Genomic DNA, 21,959 nt, shown 5'->3' on the forward strand with positions numbered 1-21,959 from the left:
CACCCTCCTAGTGAAAAAGTTTTTCCTAATATCCAACCTAAACCTCCCCCACTTTCACTTTCTTAAACATTACTGTGTGCAAGAACATCAGTCCCATGAATGTTCACAGAAAACAAATGATTTTCAATACAAAAGCAAATTAATGGGTTTTATTTGGACAAATGCTTTTGAACGCTTTATTTGCAGTAGTCACCCAGCTTTGCCAACAACCCCTACATAGGCGAAAGTTTCTCATGACAACCATTTAAGGCTATAGGCAGTACTTTCCTCTTCAATGGGCAAGAGATAGGGTTTGGTCCTGCACAGTGCTGATGCAGGGAATGTTGTGTATGTGAAAAGTCAAAAATGATCAGCAGAGCTGAGTGCAGAGGAACCCCATCCTGCATTAATGAGAGCGCTGCTATGCACTGCTAGGGCCAAGTGACTCCTGCCTAGCAGCGGGCTACACTGGAATATGTAGTGAAACAGTGCAGTGTGAGGATGTCTCCTCAGACTCTCATTTTCCACACACCCCTTTTTCACTCTGCATATTTACAAGCCAGAAGGGACATGGTGGGAGGGGGACTTGAGACTGTCTGTTGCTCAATGCAAAAGTTAATGCCTAGCAATATCCACTTGTACTGGTATTACATGTACTCAGTAGCTCTCATCGAGCTAGCAAGAGTACAAATAGCAGTCTAGCTACACTAGCACAGGTAGCAGTAGTGGAGGTAGAGGTTCGCTGGGCTGAGTAAGTACACCCTGAATTTACAAAAAGCTTCCCTTTGTTATAAAGGGAGCATTAGGTTAATTACTATAATCTCTTTAAAGGTGTTGTGGCCTTTTTCTTTGTCTGAATTTTTTCAATTCATACTATCCTAAAATGGTAGACTTTGCCATATTCTGAAATGATTTAAAGTTCTCTTAAATATGGACGTTATAGAAGATCTAAACAAAACTGCCTGGAAATGTGGACTTCTAGCATATACCAGACCCCCTCCAAACCAATTGAGTGCAAGAACGTATAGTCTTCTACAAAACAGCAGGAGTATGGATCTCTGATTTATTCACAACAGGGTTTGGAATCTTTTTTTCCACAGTCCCTTAAACATTCTCTAGTCATATTTACTTGATTTTAAAACAAGCTATACAACATGCTGACCAATAGACACAAGATTAGCTGGGCCGGGCCTGGCCTGGCTCTCTGTCTCTTCACATTCTCCCCTGAAGATAACCATACTTGGGCTCTGAGAAACAGGAAGTGAATTCCAGAATTAAGGGTATGTCTACACTACAAAATTAGGTCAAATTTATAGAAGTTGGTTTTTATAGAAGCGATTTTGTACAGTCGATTGTGTGTGTCCCCACTAAGCGCATTAAGTCGGTGGAGTGCATCCACAATACTGTGGCTAGCGTCGACTTTTGGAGCATTGCACTGTGGGAAGCTATCCCACAGTTCCTGCAGTCTCCACCACCCATTGAAATTCTGTGTTAAGCTCCCAATGTCTGATGGGGCAAAAACATTGTCGTGGGTGGTTTTGGGTACATGTTGTCAGTTGCCCCTACCTCCATGAAAGCAACGGCAGACAATCATTTCACACCTTTTTTCCGTGCAGACACCATACTGCTTTCAGCAGACGGTGCAGTAGGACTGCAAACTGTCGTCATCCACCGCTTCCACTGCAACTCTGCTCTCCTGCAGACGCCATACCACGGCAAGTGTGGAGCCTGCTCATATCACCGCAGCAGTTATGAGCATTGTAAACACCTCACGCGTTACCCTGCAGTATGTGCAGAACCAGAACCTGCAAAAGCAGGTGAGGAGGCAATGGCAGCACGGTGACAAGAGTGATGAGGACATGGACACAGACTTCTCTCAAAGTATAATCATTAAATAAGCTTGCTTTTAAACCATGTATTATATTTACAAAGTTACACTCACTAGAGGTGCCTTCTCCAGCTTCAAGGTCCGGGAGCCTGGGTTGGGAGGGTATTGGCTCCAGAGCGATAAACAGTTCCTGGCTATTGGGGAGAACGGTTTCATCCTCCGCCTCCTCATCTTCCTTGTCCCCAAAATCCTCATCCCTGTTGCATGAGGCTCCCTGCTTCAGGAGTCCACGTACAGGTGTGGGGTAGTGGTAGGGCCCCCCTCTAGAATTGCATGCAGCTCATTATAGAAGCGGCATGTCAGGGGTCTGACCCGGAGCAGCCATTTGCCTCTTTGGTTTTTTGGTAGGCTTGCCTGAGCGCCTTAATTTTCACACGGCACCGCTGCCGGTCCCTGTTGTAGCCTCTGTCCATCATGCCCTTGGAGATGTTTTTCAAATATTTTGGCATTTCGTCTTTTGGAACGGAGTTCTGAGAGCACGGATTCGTCTCCCCATACAGCAATCAGATCCAGTAGCTCCCATTCGGTCCATGCTGGAGCTCTTTTGCAATTCTGGGACTGCATGGTCACCTGTGCTGATGAGCTCGCCATGCTGGCCAAACAGGAAATTAAATTCAAAAGTTCCCAGGGCTTTTCCTGTGTACCTGGCCAGTGCATCTGAGTTGAAAGTGCTGTCCAGAGCGGTCACAATGGAGCACTCTGGGATAGCTCCCAGAGGCCAATACCATCGAACTGCTTCCACACTATCCCAAATTCAACCTGGCGATGTCAATTTCAGTGCTATTCCCCACCTCTGGGAGGAGTACAAAAATTGATTTTAAGAACCCCTTAAGTCGACAAAAATGGCTTTGTCGTGTGGACGGGTGCAGGGTTAAATCGACCTAACACCGCTAAATTCGACCTAAACTTGCAGTGTAGACCAGGGCTCAGAGTCCTCTCCTGAGCTTGCAGCATGCAGATTTGCAGCAATTTGGCTTGGCAAAAAGGAAATCTCTATTAAACTTCTCCCTTTTCTAGTTATAAAATTGATAAGATGTCTGGGCTGATCCTTAACTTTTATTGAGTGGCAGCAGTGATCAGTGCTGAAGAGAACAGAAGACATTGAGTGGGAGTTTTGTCACTGACTTCACTGGAAGTAGGACTAGGCTGTATGGGACCTCTTCTCAAAACTTGTAGTCCCACTGAAGTCAATAAGAAATGCTTTGCGGGACTGGGCCCTAAATCGGATGCAGTCAGTATAGATCAAACAATGTCATACAATGTACAGAAGGTACACACATTAAATGAAAGGCTGAAGGTCAAACCTTGTCTGGCCCACAAATTAATTATATGCAGTTAATATTTGGTGGCTTATCATTGAAAAGCCTTGTGGAAGGAATGTTTTGTGCCCCATTCTGTCCTATCTTAAAACCTTTTTTCTGTTTGAGACTCAGGATTATTAAGACGGAACAAGAGGATTTCTTTATAACCTACGCTGTTTGGCAGGCCCGCTACTCATTCCGATGCTTGGGTAACAAGCTGCTAGGTGCTATGGTAATGCAAATAATGAAAATTAAGTACAATAGACTTAATTATTAATTATACTTACTTACTTATACAAGGCTCTTTGACCTTATCAAAACAGTACATGATAATTTTTCACAAATTCAGATTAACTCATTGAGTTTCCATGAAACTGATTTTAAATCAAGATTTTTTTTTATGGAAAACTGTTAAGTTCTACGTGAGCACTACAGACCAAAATTGACTGCTATCCCTGAGAAGATTATAGAGCTTATTGGTGGGAATGACATATTCTGGGCTGTATCATGGTTTCCAGTATTCCCCACAGATTAGAGAAAGTAGTGGAAAACTCATTATATGCAGGACTCCTTATACTTCATAGCACAATGGTGCCAAATTCTGTGGTGGTAACCCCTAAATTCCACAACCATGTTGGTTTATCCGGTCATGATGAAGCCTCCTTTGTTCCCAGCCCCCAAAACACACAGCGAGACTCTGGCAAGGCACTAATTGATATAAACATTGTTGATTTTTCTACCATTATTATTGTTTTCAAGGATGGGTTTTTCATCGCACTCTCTATCTGCTACAGATCCCCATCTCAGCTCCCATGACGTTGTCCAGGAGACCCAGCTCAAAACCGCTTTCACCCAACATGCCAGGGAAGCGGGGAGCTTGGAGTCAGCTTCTATAGTTTATCTCCCCAGCTCTCCAGGTCTTAGGCTATGTCTACTCTGCGCATCTTACAGTGCACAGTTGTGCTGCTACAACAGTGCCACAGTAAGGGCTTGGCTACCCTTGCAACTTAGAGCGCATTAAAGCAGGCCCAGACGCCCTAACTCACGACGCGTCCATGCTGGCACAGCACGTAGAGCCCCTGACTCCACGGCTGGAGCGCTCCTGGTAATCCACCTTGAGAAGAGGCATAATGCTTGCTGCGCCCCAGCTGGAGTGCCGTGGCACCAGTGCGGACGCCTTGGTCTGTTAATGCGCTCTGATTGGCCCCCAGAAGTGTCCAACAATGCCTGTTCTAACCAATCTGTTAGATGGTTATCTGGTCATCACTTTGAACTCTACTGCCCTGCCCTGCCCTGCCCTCAGGTGACCAACCATCAGACCCGCCCTTTAAATTCTCTGGGAATTTTGAAAATCCCCTTCCTGTTTGCTCAGCAAGGCGTGGAGTGCTCTCAGCAAATCTTTCCAGGTGACTATGCTACCACGTGCCAGGAAATCCCCAGCACGGAGCAATGGCAAGGTGCTGGACCTCATCAGTGTCTGGGGGCAGGAAGCTGTCCAGTCCCAGCTGTGCTCCAGCCATAGGAATTACGATACCTTCGGGCAGATATCAAGGGACATGATGGAAAGGGGCCATGATCGGGACGCACAGCAGTGCAGGGTTAAAGTGAAGGAACTGTGGAATGCCTACCACAAAGCCTGCAAGGCAAACAGCTGCTCCGGTGCTGCCTCTGCGACCTGCTGTTTCTACAAAGATCTGGACGCAATACTTGGGGGTGACCCCACCTCCACTCCAAGTACCACCATGGACACTTCAGAGCCCAGATCAACAAGGCAGGAGGAGGAGGAGGAAAGCGGGAGCAAGGGTGCTGAGGGGGAGGGAGACATCCCAGCATCCCTAGATGCGTGCAACCAGGAGCTGTTCTCAAGCCAGGAGGAAGGTAGCCAGTCACAGCAGCTGGTGCTTGGGGAAGGACAAACACCAGAGGAGGTGCCTGGTAAGCAGCTTTTATTTTGGGAAGAAAGTTGTTCAGTGCTGACTCTTGGGGAGAGGATGGTTAGGGCTGGATGCATATCTAGATGTGGAATAGGGCGTTGATGTGCTCTCTCACATCGCGGAAATCGGCCTCAGTGATCTCTTCAAAGGTCTCATGCAGAAGCTGGGCAATGCATGTGCGTAGGTTCCTTGGGACAGCTACTATACTACTTGTCCCAGTCAGGCTAACATGTCTGCGCCACTGTGCCATGGGGGGTGGGGGGACCATTGCTGCACACAGGCAAGCTGCATATGGGTCAGGGCGGAAGCCGCATTTTAGTAGAAAACCCTCCCTTGCTTCCCAGGTCACCCTCAGCAGCAAGATATCTTCCAGGACGAACTCCTGTGGAAAATGTGGGGACAGTGTTCAGTATAGGGGCCCGCTGCAGCTGTTAGCTCTCCCCAAAGCACAGAAACCCAGAGGACAGTACGGCTTTGAAACAATCAGTACTCCTTGCCCCTGTGCTTATTCACCATTTGGGGGCTCTTGTGGGTTATGTGCACTCCCGTTGGGACGGGCAAATTCTGCTATTGTGTGGACTGTGCTTGTCTTTAAGTACGGGGGAATCATTGCTCTGTCTGGTGTGAATAATGCTGCCTCTGTTAAGTGTTGCATTTTGCCTTTACAGATGCAACCTTGAGATCTCAGCCGTCTTTGTTATCACCGGCCGAAAGACTCCAAAGAATTAGGAAGAGGCCACGTAGAAGCAAAGAGGACATGCTGCACGAAGTAATGCAGCAGTCCCTTAATGAAAATCAAAAAGTGCAGGAGTGGCAGGAGAGTGAAAGGTGGTCCGCCAGCAGAATGCGAATCGCCGGCACCAAAGCACGGAGTGGCTCAGAAGCATTATGGAGCACCAAGGGGACTCGATCCAGGCACTCGTAGCAATGCAGGTGGAGTAGTACCGCATCCGCACCCCGTCCCTTGCAGCCGTTGTCCCAAAACTCTTTCCCTTGTGCCCCCATGTCCACCTCCAACCCACTTTCCCCCACATCTGGGTTCTTCTCACCACCAGCTGCCTCCAACACCTGTAGCTTCACCACCCAGCCCTGCAAACTACGACCCTTACCCACTGCACTCAACCCACATCACCATGCATATTAGCCAGCCTGAAGTGCAGCACTCATTGCACAGCACTCCAGACAGGACATAAGCAAATCTGTGATTGAACTGTTCCCCACCCTACCCCCTTGACCTTTCTGTTTCCCAAGCAGTTGTGTTTCTTTTCAGTAAATGAATTTTCTTTTCAATAAATGGATTTTCTGGCTTTGAAAACATTCTTATTATTGCATTAAGTAAAAGATACCGTAGCCCAGGAAAGCAACAGGCACTGCAAGTCAGTGTAGCAAACACAGATTCCTACTAACTTTGGAACCACCACTCCTCACTCCTGTGCAGGGCATCAAACATTACTGGTGGCTTTCAGCCTCAAATTGCTCCCTCAAGGCATCCCTAATCCTTGCAGCCCCGTGCTGGGCCCCTCTAATAGCCCTGCTCTCTGGCTGTTCAAATTCAGCCTCCAGGTGTTGAACCTCCGAGTTCCATGCCTGAGTGAATCTGTCACCCTTCCCTTCACAAATGTTATGGAGGCTACAGCACGCGGATATAACTGCGGGGATGTGGTCATCAGCCAAGTCCAGCTTCCTGTACAGACAGTACAGACAGGCCCTTTAAACGGCCAAAAGCACACTCCACAGTCATTCTGCACCGACTCAGCCTGTTGTTGCTCCTTGCTGCTGTCAAGGCTCCCTGTGTAGGGTTTCATGAGCCATGGCATTAACGGGTAAGCGGGGTCTCCAAGGATCACAGTGGGCATTTTGACTTCCCCTACAGTGATCTTCTAGTCCGGGAAGAAAATCCCACCTTGCAGCTTCCTGAACAGGCCAGTGTTCCGAAAGATGCGTGCATCATGCACCTTTCTGAGCCAGCCTGCGTTAACGTCAATGAAACAACCAGAGTGATGCACAAGCACCCGGAGAACCATAGAGAAATACCCCCTCCGATTAATGGACTTGGAGGCTAGGTGGGCTGGTGCCAGAATTGGAATATGCGTCCCATCTATCTCCCCTCTGCAGTTAGGGAAACCCGTTTGTACAAAGACAGCCACAGTGTCATGCATGTTAGCCAGAGTTACAGTTCTTGTGAGCAGGATGTGATTAATGGCCCTGCAAACTTGCATCAAGACGATTCCAACGGTCGACTTTTCCACTCCAAACTGGTTAGCAACTGATCGGTAGCTGTTAGGAGTTGCTAGCTTCCAGATTGCAATAGCCATCCGCTTCTCCACTGGCAGGGCAGCTCTCAATCTCGTGTCCTTGTGGCGCAGCGTGGGGGCGAGCTCCTCACACAGTCCCATGAAAGTGGCTTTTCTCATCCGAAAGTTCCGCAGCCACTGCTCATCATCCCAGACTTGCATGACGATGTGATCCCACCACTCAGTGCTTGTTTCCTGAGCCCGAAAGTGGCATTCCATGGTGGTGAGCATGTCTGTGAATGCCACAAGCAATCTCGTGTGATATGCGTTACGTGAGTTGACATTATCGTTGGACTCCTCACTGTCAGTTTGTAGCTTAAGAAGTAACTCGACTGCCAAACGTGACGTGCAGGCGAGACTTGTCAGCATACTCCTCAGCAGTTCGGGCTCCATTCCTGCAGACCGAAAGGGAAGACAGAGCGCACGGTACAAAAAAGTTGAAAGATGGCACCAAATGTAGACGGAAGCACAGGGATCACTGGGATGCGAAGCGATGCATCACGGGGCATTGGGACAGGACCCAGAATGCCCTCCCCGCCCCCTTCCCACAAGCCACAGCGCCAGAATGGGAAGAGGTGCTCTGTGGGATAGCTGCCCATAATGCACCGCTCCCAATGCCACTGCAAGTGCTGCAAATGTGGCCACACCAGTGCGCTTGCAGCTGTCAGTGTGGACAGACTGCAGTGCTTTCCTTACTGCGCTCTCCGAAGGCAGGTTTAACTCACAGCGCTCTACATCTGCAAGTGTAGTCATGCCCTAAGGTACGCAGTGTAGCTGCTCTTTGTTGGCAGGAGAGCTCTTTCTCCTGCTGACAAAATAAAACCACCCCCAATTAGGGGCAGTAGCTTTGTCTCCTGCCGACAAAGCTATGTCCACACCTACTCTTTTCGTCTGTAACACTTTTGTCAGTTGGGGTGTGTTTTTTCAAAAGTTTTACTGACAAAAGTTTTACCACCAAAAGTGCAGTGTAGACATAGCCATAGCTGCTGCACTGTTCTCCAGAAAAACTAGTTTGCCAGACTACACTTCTGCTTCCTCTGGCTGGGAGCTGGATTCTACTTCTCACTCCCCTGCTGCCTGGCTCCAAGGAACAATGCAAGGAGCACATGCTGTAATCCAATTAACTCCCCCAATTAACTCAGGGTGACAGAGAAAACAAAACATTGGCTTCAGCAAAATGGTAAATACTGTGGCAGGGATGCTGAATTCCATGGCATCTTGGGAAAATTTCAAGTTATCCAGCCACCGAATTGTGGAGTCTATCAGGCTGTAAGTGAGATAAGTGGGGCAGGTCACTCCTCTCAGAGCTATTGGTTCTTGTTCTGATCAGATGTAGGCAAATGGACACTGCACTGATTTATGCTTGGTTCGTATACTTGAAGTTTTTTTTCTGTAACCATAAGGGCTGCTAACATACTGTTTTAAAATGAAAGCTGAGACTCTGGAGCACATTTCTGCAACAAATCCCACAGCCATGGAATCACAGAATACACAGCGGGCCCTGCCTATAAGTTAATTGCCACAAATCTGTCAAAGGGAGAGGAGCTGAGACCAAGCAGCAGCTGCCCCTTTGTCTCATTACCAAGCTTGTGGAAGGCCTGCATGGAAGGAGCTCCAGAAGTTTAGGTGATTGCAGATCCAGGACAGTAGCCTGTATCTGCAGGAGTTAATGCAATATTATTCCTGTGGGTTTCTAATCAGCACTGTCAATACCCTTTGTGGGGGTATAGCACAAGCCAGGCATGGATGGAGAGTCCAAGGTAGGATGGCAGCAGAGACTAGTGGAGAGGGGATTTCTACAGAGGTTCATACAACTGTCAAATTTTCTTATGAAAATAAGAATATGAGTGAGTGGTGCTTGACAGCCTCATCCTCCACCCCCAATTCCATGCCATTGGACTGCAATCCCCCCATTAAACCTGCATGATCTGCAGAAACTCCACAAGAAGATATATGCAGAGTTTTCTAGGACATCCCTATTTCCTGTTGGGTTTTCCACACTGAAGGTGTACCCAGGCCCTTTTTATCAGGAGCCATTTGTGTGATGTTAATGAGGAATTTGACTGACTGGGGTAACAACAATATCCTAAAGCTTTTTTCTTCCTGGACAATGAAGGGGATTATGCTGGTTCAGGTTGGGTCGCCCTGTATTCACACCCTATGCGCTATTGTAATAATCTTGTACAAAATATGCATTGTAAGGTATCATTGGAAAACTAAATTACTGGTCACTAATATGGTGATTTGTGTGTAGCAACAACATGTGTAAAGTTATGAAATCCCCCCTGTATGATGGTAAAGGCACATGTTCAAACTCATGTATCCCTGATTAGGTAGAACTGGTCTGTCTTGAACAAAAGGATGTGTGTTTACCTCATTTTGCATATAAGCTGTATACAGAGGCCTCAGACAGTGAGAAGACATGGATGGAAGAAGACAAAATCTGCATTTCAGCAAACATGGGGAGAAGGAATAGCCTGGCACCTCTTCCCCACCAGACTCCATGTCTCCTTGCTCTCAGCTAGAAAGAACCTTATCTAGGAGTCACTCTCAGGAATTTCAAAGGGTGACTGAACTATAAAAGTGAGGGGCAAAAACACCCCATGTTATCTCTCCTTGTCCATCTCTCTTTTTTCACCTTAGAAGACAAAAGAAACAGACCACTGGATCTTCTGAGCAGTTCCTGACCTGAAACTTGGTCAGCAAGACCACTGAAAACCTGTGGTAAGAAGTTCACCTTGAACCAACTTTAGTTTAAGTTTAGAAAGTGTTTTTACCTTTATTTTTCATTTCTGACTTTAGTGCCCTGTTGCTTGTACTCATTTAAAATCTACCTCTTAGTAGTTAAATAAACTTGTTTCACTCTTTAATCAAAACTAATCTAGTGTTGTGAACTGTGGTTAACTCAATTTAAGGTGGTAAGTTGCTGTATATTGTTCTCCTACAGTGACAATGAACCTGAAGTATCTGAACTGTCCAGGAGAGGGTTGCACAGTACAGAACACACATTTCTGGGGGAGGAAGATTCAGGACTGGGAGTGTGTTGGGGTCACCCTGCAAGTAATGACCCAGGCTGGTTGAAGCCGGAGTGTGGCTGGTGTTTGCTGACAGGCTGCTGGGATCAGAGTTGCTGAACCAGCACTGTGACCATACACAGACACTTTGTATGTGACCTGTACACTGACAGGTTATTTGTGAGTTACCCAGGTGAGAACTACAGTAGCAAGGCATTGTGGGCATCTGAGGTTGCCGGGCAGGGGTGATGCAGCCCCCTCACTCATCTGTATTGCACCCGGGAATGTCATAGGGCTTAATTCTGATGAGCTCACTGATGCTTACACACAAACATAAAAAAATATTTGAGAGAACACAGGGTCGTTGTCAGGAATATCCCCTGATTCCAGTAAGTCCACATCCCCTTTATACACTTGTTGAGGTGGAGTGGTTGCAACCTCAGCTGGGAAGGCCTGGCTAGTGCCTTCTTGTCAACAGATCCTATCAAAAAGATTTATGCTGGCTTCATCAGGAACAGTGCTGGATTAAGGCGTAAGTTAACTAAGCTACATCTTAGGGCCTCACACTATGAGAGGCCTCTAAAAAAGAGGAAACTGACTCCATTTCATATTTTATCAAAATCGGTTGATAAATAAAGGAGATATGGGGAAAAGAAGATTATTTCTAAATGTAGACATTTTCATTCAAATATGACAAAAATATAACCATCTGGCTACACAAATACCCTTCCCCTACCCTTACCCTTCACTAATTGTTCATTATTGACAGGCGGGAGCAGGGCTGAGAAAAAAACAATAATTGCACTTGTAAAATTAGTATTTCTACGAGTAAGTCTGTTATCAATCTCCTACAGCAGCATTTTGTTGGCCAGCTGGTATTGGTAAAATTCTGACCGTGCCTTCATAACTTATTTAAATAAATAAATAAACAATCTCATTGCCGATAAAATTGGGAAAAATGTGAGGTCGGAGACGGCACTGCCATGAAGCCATCCTGCCAAGCTCATACTCATATGTTAGTGTGTTCTTTCTTCTTTTGATCTGTACATATGCACAATTGTGTATTTTAGGGCATACACTGCTTTCTGCTTCATATGCTATCCATGCTTCACATGATTGAGGTTGAAGGTGATCGTCTTATGGACTTGGGTCAAGTGGATCTTGAGGAGGATAAATTTGTGTTGGCTTCCCTCCGTCAGCTTCGGGAACCTTCATGGTAAATGTCAGAAAGTGCTGATGAAAGGATAAATAGAGGGTTTTGAGAGAAGTGAAGAAAGATATACATATACAGTAACTCCACACTTAACGTCGATCTTCCATCCCTGCTCAATTACAGAACATGCTCCATTTAAAGCTGTGCGATGCTTCACTATAACATCGTTTGGCTGTCTGCTTTGTCCACAGATGGCAGCCCCCCCATCAGCTCCCCTATGCCCCCCCACACAGTGCTTCCCGCCCGCTGGCAGACCTGACGGATCAGTGCCTTCCCCCTCCTCCTCCCACCTCCTGCTTGCGACAATTAGCTGGCTTGCAGTGTTCAGGAGGGAGTGGGGAGGAGCGAGGACTGGGCACACAGGCTCCCCCTCCCTCCCCTGCCTCCCGAATGCCACAAACCAGCTGATTGCTACAGGCAGGAGGCAGGGGAGGGAGGGGGGAGGAGCGAGGACACGATGTGCGGAGTAAAGGGGGGGTGCTTCGGGGAAGGGGTGGAGAGGGTGGGCCAAGGGTTGAGCCCCCCACCCCTGGTGCTTGCAGAGTAGGGTAAGCTGCTGCTGCTGCTGCTGCTGTGCAAGGTGCTTCTCCTAGCCTACAGCACCTTCAGCCTCCTTGCCTGCCTCATTGTCTCCAGTGCCAGTGGGCTGTGCCTGTGTGGGGTAAGGCAGGGGCACCTCTCAACTATAGTACTGTACTGTACTGTATGGCAAAAAAAAATTCCCTGGACCCTACGCCCACATTTATATTCATTCTTGTGGGGAAATTGGATTCGCTTAACATCATCATTTCACTTAAAGTCGCATTTTTCAGGAACATAACTACAACGTTAAATGAGGAGTTACTGTATATCCAACTATTCTGAGTACTTGGTGAGCAAGTTTTTCATAAACATACAGCTAAGGGTATCATAAAATCCCTCCTTACCTGTAAAGGGTTAAGAAACTCAGGTAACTTGGTTGGCACCTGACCAAAAGGACCAATAAGGGGAGAAGATACTTTCAAATCTGTGGGGAAACGTTTTTGCTTTATTCTCTCTGTTGGTTCTCTCTGGGTCAGCGAGGAATCAGGACAGGGAAAATACATCTCCCAAAGCCCTACTTGAACTAAGCATCTAGATTACAAAAATTGTAAGTAAAGCAAGGAAATACATTAATCTATTGTTTTAGCTTGTGAATTTTCCCTGTGCTAGAGGGAGGTTTATCCCTGTTTTTTTGTAATTTTTAAGTTTTGCCTAGAGGGAAATCCTGTGTTTTGAATCTGATTGTCCTGTAAAATTACCTTCCATCCTGATTTAACAGAGGTGCTTCTTTTACTTTTTTTTTCTTTATAATAACCTGTTTTTTAAGAATCTGATTGGGTTTTTAGTGTCCTACAAACCCACGGGTCTGGTTTGTGCTCACCTTGTTTATTTTTCAAGCCTCCCCAGGAAAGGGGATGTAGGCCTGGGGGGATATTTTGTGGGAACAGGAACTCCAAGTGGTCCTTTCCCTGACACTTTGTCTAAATCACTTGGTGGTGGCAGCATACCTCAGTCCAAGGACAAATAGAGATTTGTGCCTTGGGGAAGTTTTAACCTAAGCTGGTAGAAATAAGCTTAGGGGGTCTTTCATGTGGGTCCCCACATCTGTACCCTAGAGTTCACAGTGGGGAGGGAACCCTGACAAAGTTATTTCAAACTATGTGCATATAAGATTTATAGGCTATTAAAACCGACAATATTCATGATATTTGCTTGAATATAGGCTAGTTTTTCTCACTTTCTCAATGCCTGTCAAGAGATTACCAGTCTTTTTTCTGGTAAATTCTTTCTCTTTCATGCATATAGCTTGTTATCACTCTGTGTATTAGAGGTGTTTACTCGAGATTAATTCGTGGTCCTGGGGGAGAGAGAGGATAGAGACGCAAACGTGAAAAGAGATGTCTGCCTAGAAAAAAGACTGGGATTTTCCGCTCGTTGGGTTTGGAGTGCCCAAGATAATATTTTATTACAGGTAGTATGCTGTGTAAAAATTCTTATACAGACTTATAAATCACATATCATATGCATAATGCATTGTAGCATTTTTATAGTATGGCAAAACAAAAATTCCAACAATTCATTTTTTCATAGTAACAATTCAATCAGAATAAACATTTGTAAATATATTTCATATATTATCTGGATAAACTTTGTATTTCCCAAACAAAATCTATCAAATGTTTTTTTCATTTATTCATATGAAAAGAAGGATAATTTTCCTTATTCATGGTGTAAAAAAAATTATATATCCTCTCTTGTTTTCCTGTGTGAACACATATGAAATAGCACTAACTTCCACAGAAATATCCTGGTAAAACATCACAGGTTCTTCTTCGAGTACTTGTTCACGTCAATTCCAATCAAGTGCGTGAACGCCGTGTACACAGTCATCAGAAAGTTTTCCCTTAGCACCTCCTGTCGGGTCAGCTGTGGAGTCCCCTGGAGTAGTGCCTTGATGGCGCTCAATATATGACCCTGCCAACCTGGGCCCGCCTCAGTTCCTTCTTACTGCCAGTGATGGTCATTGGAACTGCAGCCGCTTGCTTAGCAAGTCCTTCCCTTAGTGTTCTTTCATATAGTTAGCTTAGCCTAGTTTAGTTGTAGTTAGTTGTTAGTGTATATATAGTGAGGTTTGGGAGCAGGGTTTCCCTATCCCAACCTGCCCCCACTTGGGCTCCGGGCCATGCCGTGAGCCCAAGACTTTAAACCCTGCAGAACCTGCAGCAAGCCTATGCCAACGAGCAACCCCCATGACTTGTGTCTGAAGTGTCTGGGGTAGGCACACCAGACAGAAAGGTGCAAGATCTGCAGGACTTTCCACCCCAGAACTAAAAAGGAGCAAGATTTCTGATTGAAACAGTTGCTCATGGAATCCGCCCTTCGTCCCCAGTCTGCTGTGGACTGCCAGGACCCTGTATCCAGCACGTCCATACGGAGTGCTGTGGCATTGGTATGTGACACGATGCCGAGGAAGGACTCTAGTCTAAGAGACCCTCGGCACGAGCGCTCTCCGGCACCGCAGGATGCACAGACTATCCAGCACTGCTCGCATTCGCCGGTGCCGTACAAGCGGCATAGAAGAGCTGACAGGGGGCACTCCTTGGTGCAGAAAACAGTGGGACCTGCAGGCGCGGTACTGGGGCATCCCATGAAGGAGCCCTCGGTGTCCAGGCAACAAGAGTCAGTGCCGTCGACTTCGGTTCCCACAGGGAGACCGTTGAGTCCAGCACATAGCAGCTCCCAGGATGGGCAGTGCCAGGTGGAGACGTTGGCGTTACCTTCCACCCCAGACACTTTTGAAGCCACCAGAGACTTAACAGCAATGACTGCTCCTCAGCCCCCGGTGATCAGAGATAAGCCTCTGTGCTGCCACGACCAGTGCTGTCAAGGTTGATTTCCCACTCTGTCACTTTAAGTGCAGAAGGTGGGGGCCCACAAGGATTCTAAAAATTAATACTGGCCACTCCAGGCTGGTATTAAACTCCCAAGGTCACAGCTTCTCTCTGACCTTGGATGGGTAGATGCTGCCATCACCCAAGTGCAAACTCCTCCCCCGCCTGTTGAGACACCAGTCCCCGGCCTGGGCATCTCGACACCAGTACCCTGCGCATCATAAACTCAGCACAGGTACCTGGCACAGTATCATGTGGTGCCACCGTGGTCATCTCAGTTGAGATCCGTGTCTTCAGACTCAGACGTTGACTTGTACTATTCCTGTCGCAGCAGGCATAGATCTGACAAGCGACGGAGGGAGGCACCAACTGCATAGCAACCCCAGTGGCAGCCTCTGGCACAATGGCCCTTTTGGACTCCCTGGGCTTACCATCAGGCCAAGGGCTCCTTTTCCAGGGGCTCCCTTTTGGTGACCTTGGAGCACCGACCACCCCACACAGCCAAGAACCAGCCTACACCCCGTGGTTCTGAGGCAACCTTGGCGCAAGCCTCACAGCCAGCCCAGGTCGCTGCCAAGGCAACTCTGAGGCATGATGCATTGCAAGGCCAGGCTACTATCACCTTGGCTATGGTCACCACAGAGGCCCCAGATGCTGAACAGGAGGAGGTCAGGGAGCTGGAGGGTCAGGAGGACCCCGTACCACCTCTGGCCTCCTTATCTTCAACCCTGGGTGAAGCAGTGTTGGGAGCTTCAACTCAGGCCTTCCCCAAATTGACCACAGGGCCCACCATAACCTTCTATGAAGGATTGCCCATAACATGGTGTTACAAACAGAGGAGATGGTCGAACCCGAAGACCCCATGGTCGACATCCTTGTGCCAGAGGGACTGTCCAGGGTAGCTCTGCTACTAATAAAACTATCCAGAGCAATATTAAGACTCTGTGGCAGACCCCTGCCTCAATCCCACCCACTGCCAGGGGTGTAGAGCGCAAGTACTTTCTTCCCTCCAAGGGATACGAGTACCTGTTCTTTCACCTGCAACCATGCTCCCTCGTAGTATCGGCGGTGAATGAGAAAGAGAGACGAGGCAGCAAGGGCCAGCCCCTAAATCCAAGGAGTCATAAAGGATGGACCTTTTTGGCAGGAAAATCTATGCAACTGGGGGCCTGCAGCTGAGGCTAGCTAACCAGCAAGCTATCCTCAGCAGGTACAACTTCAACTTGTGGGCCTCCATGTTGAAGTTTAAGGAGCTGATTCCACCAGACTCCAGAGCCGAGTTCTTAACTATCATTGATGAAGGGAAGGCAGTGGCACGAACCTCCCTCCAGGCTTCATTGGACTTGGCGGACTCGGCCACCCACACCCTTTGCTTAGGAGTAGCCATGAGGATGCGCTCATGGCTACAGGCATCTGGGTTGTCCCCAGAGCTATAGCAAACCCTGCAGGACCTACCATTCAAAGGTGCAGGGTTATTTTCAGAGCAAACAGACTCCAAGCTGCACAGTCTCAAAGACTCCTGGGCGACTATGAAGTTGTTGAGCATATAGCAACCCAAAGACAATATTTCAAGCCCCAATCACAACAATACTGCCTCTATCATAGAATCATAGCATATCAGGGTTGGAAGGGACCCCAGAAGGTCATCTAGTCCAACCCCCTGCTCGAAGAAGGACCAATTCCCAGTTAAATCATCCCAGCCAGGGCTTTGTCAAGCCCGACCTTAAAAACCTCCTCGGCCAAGGCAGAATTTTTATAGGCATAGGAGCAGGAACAGCAGGTGCAAACCTTCCAGTCCCCATTCTGAGCAGGGCCAAGGCCCAACCAAACCTTCATTGGGCTCTAAAAAGGCCTTTTGAACGGACGCCTGAGGACGGTGCACCCTCCATGACACCAGTTCCTTCCCCCTATTTTATGAATTGCCTATCCCACTTCTACCGTGCTTGGTCCCAAATAACATTGGATCACTGGGTTCTCCGCATGGTAGAAATGGGATATTCGCTCCAATTCTGCTCCTTCCCTCCCTCCCACCTCCCTTCCCCATCCCTCTTCAGGCACCCTTCTTACAAGCAACTTATCCAGGAGGTGTAGGCGCTCCTTGCAGCTGGGGCAGTGGAGGAGATTCCTCAGGAGCCAAGAGGCTAGGAATTCTATTCCCATTATTTCCTAATCCCCAAAGCCGGGGGGGAGGGGCCAGGGGGAGGGGTCTCAGACCCATTCTAGACCTGTTAGGACTCAACAAATTCATGATAAAGTCGAAGTTCCATGTGTTCTCCCTAAGTACAATTATCCCTTCTCTAGATCCGGGGGGCTGGTACGCCGCCCTCAACATGAAAGATGCATATTTTCACATAGCCATTTGATCAGCACAAATCTCCGGTTTGTGGTCAACCAAAAATATTATCAGTTCATGGTTCTCCCCTTCGGCCTGTCAACAGTCCCCCGAGTGTTAACAAGTGCATGTTGGTTGTAGCAGCCTTCCTCCGAAGGAGGCAGGTGCAGGTATACCCATACCTTGATGACTGGCTTCTCAGGGGCCGCACCAGGAAGCAGGTGGAATCTCAAGTCCGATTAGTCACTTTCGATAGACTGGGTCTCCTCCTCAACCTGAACAAGTCAACCTTATCACCGATCCAAAGAATAGAGTTCATCGGGGCGTTACTGGACTTGGTATGGGCAAGAGCGTTTTTGCCAGACACCCGATTCCAGGCGATGACAGACATTATTCAAGGCCTCAGGTGATTCCTGACCACCACAGCAAGGGGATACCTGAGTCTCCTCGGCCACGTGGCAGACTCCAGGCGTGACTCACTTCAGCCTACTGCCTGGGACGCGACAGCCTGGACATAGTGGTCACGGTGCCAGGCCAAGTACTCGAGTCCCTCCAATGGAGGCTCGACCCTTGGGCAGTCTGTGAGGGAGTTCCATTCAACAGCCCCCAGCCCTCCTTGCCCCTTGTAACAGATGTGTCATCTCTGGGATGGGGCACACATTTGGGAGACCTCCAAACACAGGGCCTATGGTCACTTGAGGAGTTTCCCCTTCATATCAACATCAAGGAGCTCAGGGCAGTATGGTTAGCATGCCAAACCTTTCAGGCCTGGCTACAAGCTCAGTGTGTGCAGTGATGATGGACAACACCACTGCCATGTTTTACATCAACAAGCAGGGTGGAGCCCATTCCTTCCTGCTATGTCGAGAAGCCCTCCAGCTATGGGAGTTCTGCATAGCCCACTCCATTCACCTGGAGGTGTCCTATCTCTCAGGAGTGCAGAACGAACTAGCAGACCACCTCAGCAGATTGTTCCGAAATCACGAGTGGTCCATCCATTTGAATGTCTTACACGCCATTTTCCAAGGGTGGGGGTTTCCCCAGGTCGATCTGTTCGCCACCAGGAAGAGTCCAATGTTCTGCTTCTTCCAGAATCACAGTCCAGGCTCAATCATGGATGCGTTTCTGCTTCCCTAGGGGGGCCCTTTCCCCCGATCCCTCTCATGTACAAGGTACTTCTCAAGGTCCGCAGGGACAGAGAGGAGGTAATTCTGGTGGCCCCCACTTGGCCACTGGACACTCTCATCGAGTTACCACTGCATTCCGATCTAATCACTCAGGACCACCATTGCCTTCACCACCTGGACCTCCAGTCCCTCCATCTCATGGCCTGGAAGCTTCATCGTTAAACCCCATGGAGCTTCTGTGCTCAGAACCAGTAAAGGAGGTCCTGCTTGGCAGTAGGAAACCATCTACTAGGGCCACATATCTAGCTCAGTGGAAAAGGTTCACTTGCTGGTGTGCCAAGCAGCGTATGCCTCCACTACAGGCGTCTATACCACTCATTCTAGAGCACCTTCTGTCCCTGAAACAGCAAGGACTGGCAGAGTCATCCATCAAAGTACATCTCGCTGCTGTCTCAGCCTTCCACCCGGAAGCATCTGGCCGATCAGTATTTGCTAACCTCATGGGTCGGCAGGGTCATATATTGAGCACCATGAAAGCACCACTCCAGGGGGCTCCACAGCTGACCCGATGGGAGCTGCTAAGGGAAAACTTTCCGACAACTGTGCACATGGTGCGCACACACCTGATTGGAGTGGACATGAACAACACATCTCGAAGAACAACAGTTACAAGAAGGTGCGTAACTGTTTTTATGGCATATAGATATAGATATATGTTGTATAGATATATAAACCTCAATATTTATAATATACAATTAATTTTTTTACTGGTTTCAATAAAAACTTTCTGCTACTAATTTTAGTACCAATATTAGGTAATTCAGCATAACCTCTAAAAACAAAAATCAATTTTTTTGAAAAATACAACCCGCATACAATTTTTTGATGGTTTGCTTATTACCTGGGTATAATTCATATCAATATAACAAATAGTTGAACTTTAAGATTGTGGGTTATCTGCATCCTGTATCCTCTATTGCCATCTTATCTCCTTTAAGAGTGTCACTGTGTATTCAGGCAAGGAATTCCACAATTTAGATGCCCCAACAGAGAAGAAAACTTTCCTGAGAATTCTCCTGGTAAATTGTATTATTTACTGTATTTTTTTATTTTTTATTTTTTATATTTTATTCTTTACTTCTACTTTACTTACATATGCAATTAGTTCAAAGAATTTGTCTAAAATATTTCTGTCATGATGTCATCGTTACAGAGAGGGCTGCTGAAAATTAAGATTATTATTCTATTTTTACAACTTTGCCTTTTTATATATGCAAATATAAAGCTTTCGTGTTTATATTCTTTTTTTATGGTATGGGGCCTCTCGACACGACATACCTCAGAATGTCATAATCCAGCCCTGATCAGGACTGAACTAGTTGCAACTACTGGTTGTAAAGAGATAAGAGTCTTTTTTTGTCACGGCAGCCTGACCATCTTGTGCCTAGATACTCTGGTGACCGGCACTTTTCAGGTTTAGTAAGTTTGAAGACTAGCCTGAATTTTCATTTCAACAAAAGCTTTAGGTATGATTCTGGGAGACCAGGAAAAAAAGAGTGAGACGTTGTGTGCTTTGTCTCCAGGAGGCCAAACGTGGCCTAAAGCCATCTCCCATTTCTGAGCCAGTCAGGGGCCAAAATAGTCCTTGGTGTCACAAGTAGCCCAAGGAGCTGCTGTAAGTTATAGTGGGACTTACAGGGTTTGTCAGGGTTCCTTCTCCACTCTGAACTCTGGGGTACAGATGTAGGGACCTGCATGAAAGACCCCCTAAGCTTATTCTTACCAGTTTAGGTTTAAAACTTCCCCAAGGCACAGATTCCTTGTCTTGGGATCACTGCCACCATCAAGTGATTTAACAAACCATCAGGGAAAGGACACTTGGAGTCCTATTCCCCCAAAATATTTCCCCAAGCCTACACCCCCTTTCCTGGGGAAGGCTTGAGCATATATCCTCACCAGTTGGTTACAAAGGGACTACAGACCCAAACCCCTGGGTCTTAGAACAATGGAAAAATCAGTCAGGTTCTTAAAAAGAAGGATTTTATTTAAAGAGAAAAAGGTAAAAGAATCACCTCTGTAAACTTAGTCTGATACTTAACCTTACAGAGTAGCAGAAAATTCAAAAAGCACAGAGGAACCCCCCCAGCCTTTGTTTCAAAGTTACAGCAAAACAGGGATAAACCTCCCTCTAGCAAACGGAAAATTCACAAGTTGAGAAAACAAAGATAAACTAATATGCCTTGCCTGGCTGTTACTTACAAGTTTGAAATATGAGAGACTTATTTTGAAAGATCTGGAGAACATGGATTGATGTCTGGTCCCTCTTAGTCCCAAGAACGAACGGCCACAGAAACAAAGAACCCAAAACAAAACCTCTTCTCGCCCACCAGATTTGAAAGTATCTTTTGTCCCCATTTTGTCCCCAAATTTGTTAGTCTCTAAGGAGCCACAAGTACTCCTTTTCTTTTTGTTCCCATTGGTTCCTTTGGTCAGGTGCCAACTAGGTTACTTGAGCTTCTTAACCCCTTACAGGTAAGGAGGAATTTAGGCTACCCCTATGGTTATGACAGGGTTGTACTCCACACAACCCAGAGCTGTCCCACACTCTCCAGTTCACTGTCTTATGTCCTTACCCCCTCCAGCCTCAGAGATGGCCCCAGCCATGCTTGCTAAGCTGGTGCTTGCAGCCTACAATGTCTGTGCTGGAGGAGTTCCCCCATGACTGGCTAATGAGTTTTTACAGCACTTGCACATTACTGCAGTAGGGTATGGGGGGGCCATAGTAGGAGAATCCCTCCCAATGTCAGGGGAACAACCCTACTGGAAAGTTTAATTGTAGAAATGGGAGAATTTCTTACCTCATCTGAAGTATTCTGAGCTGCAGAGGCAGGTTTGTCAGAACTGCTGGAGATGGAAGACCCTGGCAGAACAAGTGTTTCTTATAAGTCCTAATCACATGAAACAATGGAACATGAGACTCTGGCAATGTGTGTCAGAATTATAGATCATAACTTGGATTATCTCTAAAGATAAATAAAACCCTTGTTTTGAAGATTTTCTTAATATTTCATGAAAAATCTTAGTTATTAGAGCAGAAGGTAAAAAGCCTATTTGCCACGGTTCTTAGTCTAGGAAAATGATAGTGGCTCTCTTCCAATATTCAGTTATCCATGACAGTCACTGACAAAGTTGCTGATTCCCTGTAGGGGAACATAATTAGCCTGAAGGGCATTGTTTACTTTTTGAAATGCAGATTGTGTTTTGATGTGGTAGGCACAGAGCCTATCTGAGGTAAGAGAGGGCATCTGTGATTATGCTGCGTGAACCAGGGATACTGATCAGATTTTCCCCTCCAAAATCTAATCCAGATCTCCAGGCCCTCTGCAGAAACCCAAAGAGAACGCTTGTCAACCCAAGCAATTTCTGTATAATCGTTTGTGTGTGACTACACTAAAGTATTCTCT

Source organism: Lepidochelys olivacea (genome assembly GCF_965140295.1).
Source record: "Lepidochelys olivacea isolate rLepOli2 genome assembly, chromosome: 2".
Taxonomy (NCBI): Eukaryota; Metazoa; Chordata; order Testudines; family Cheloniidae; genus Lepidochelys; species Lepidochelys olivacea.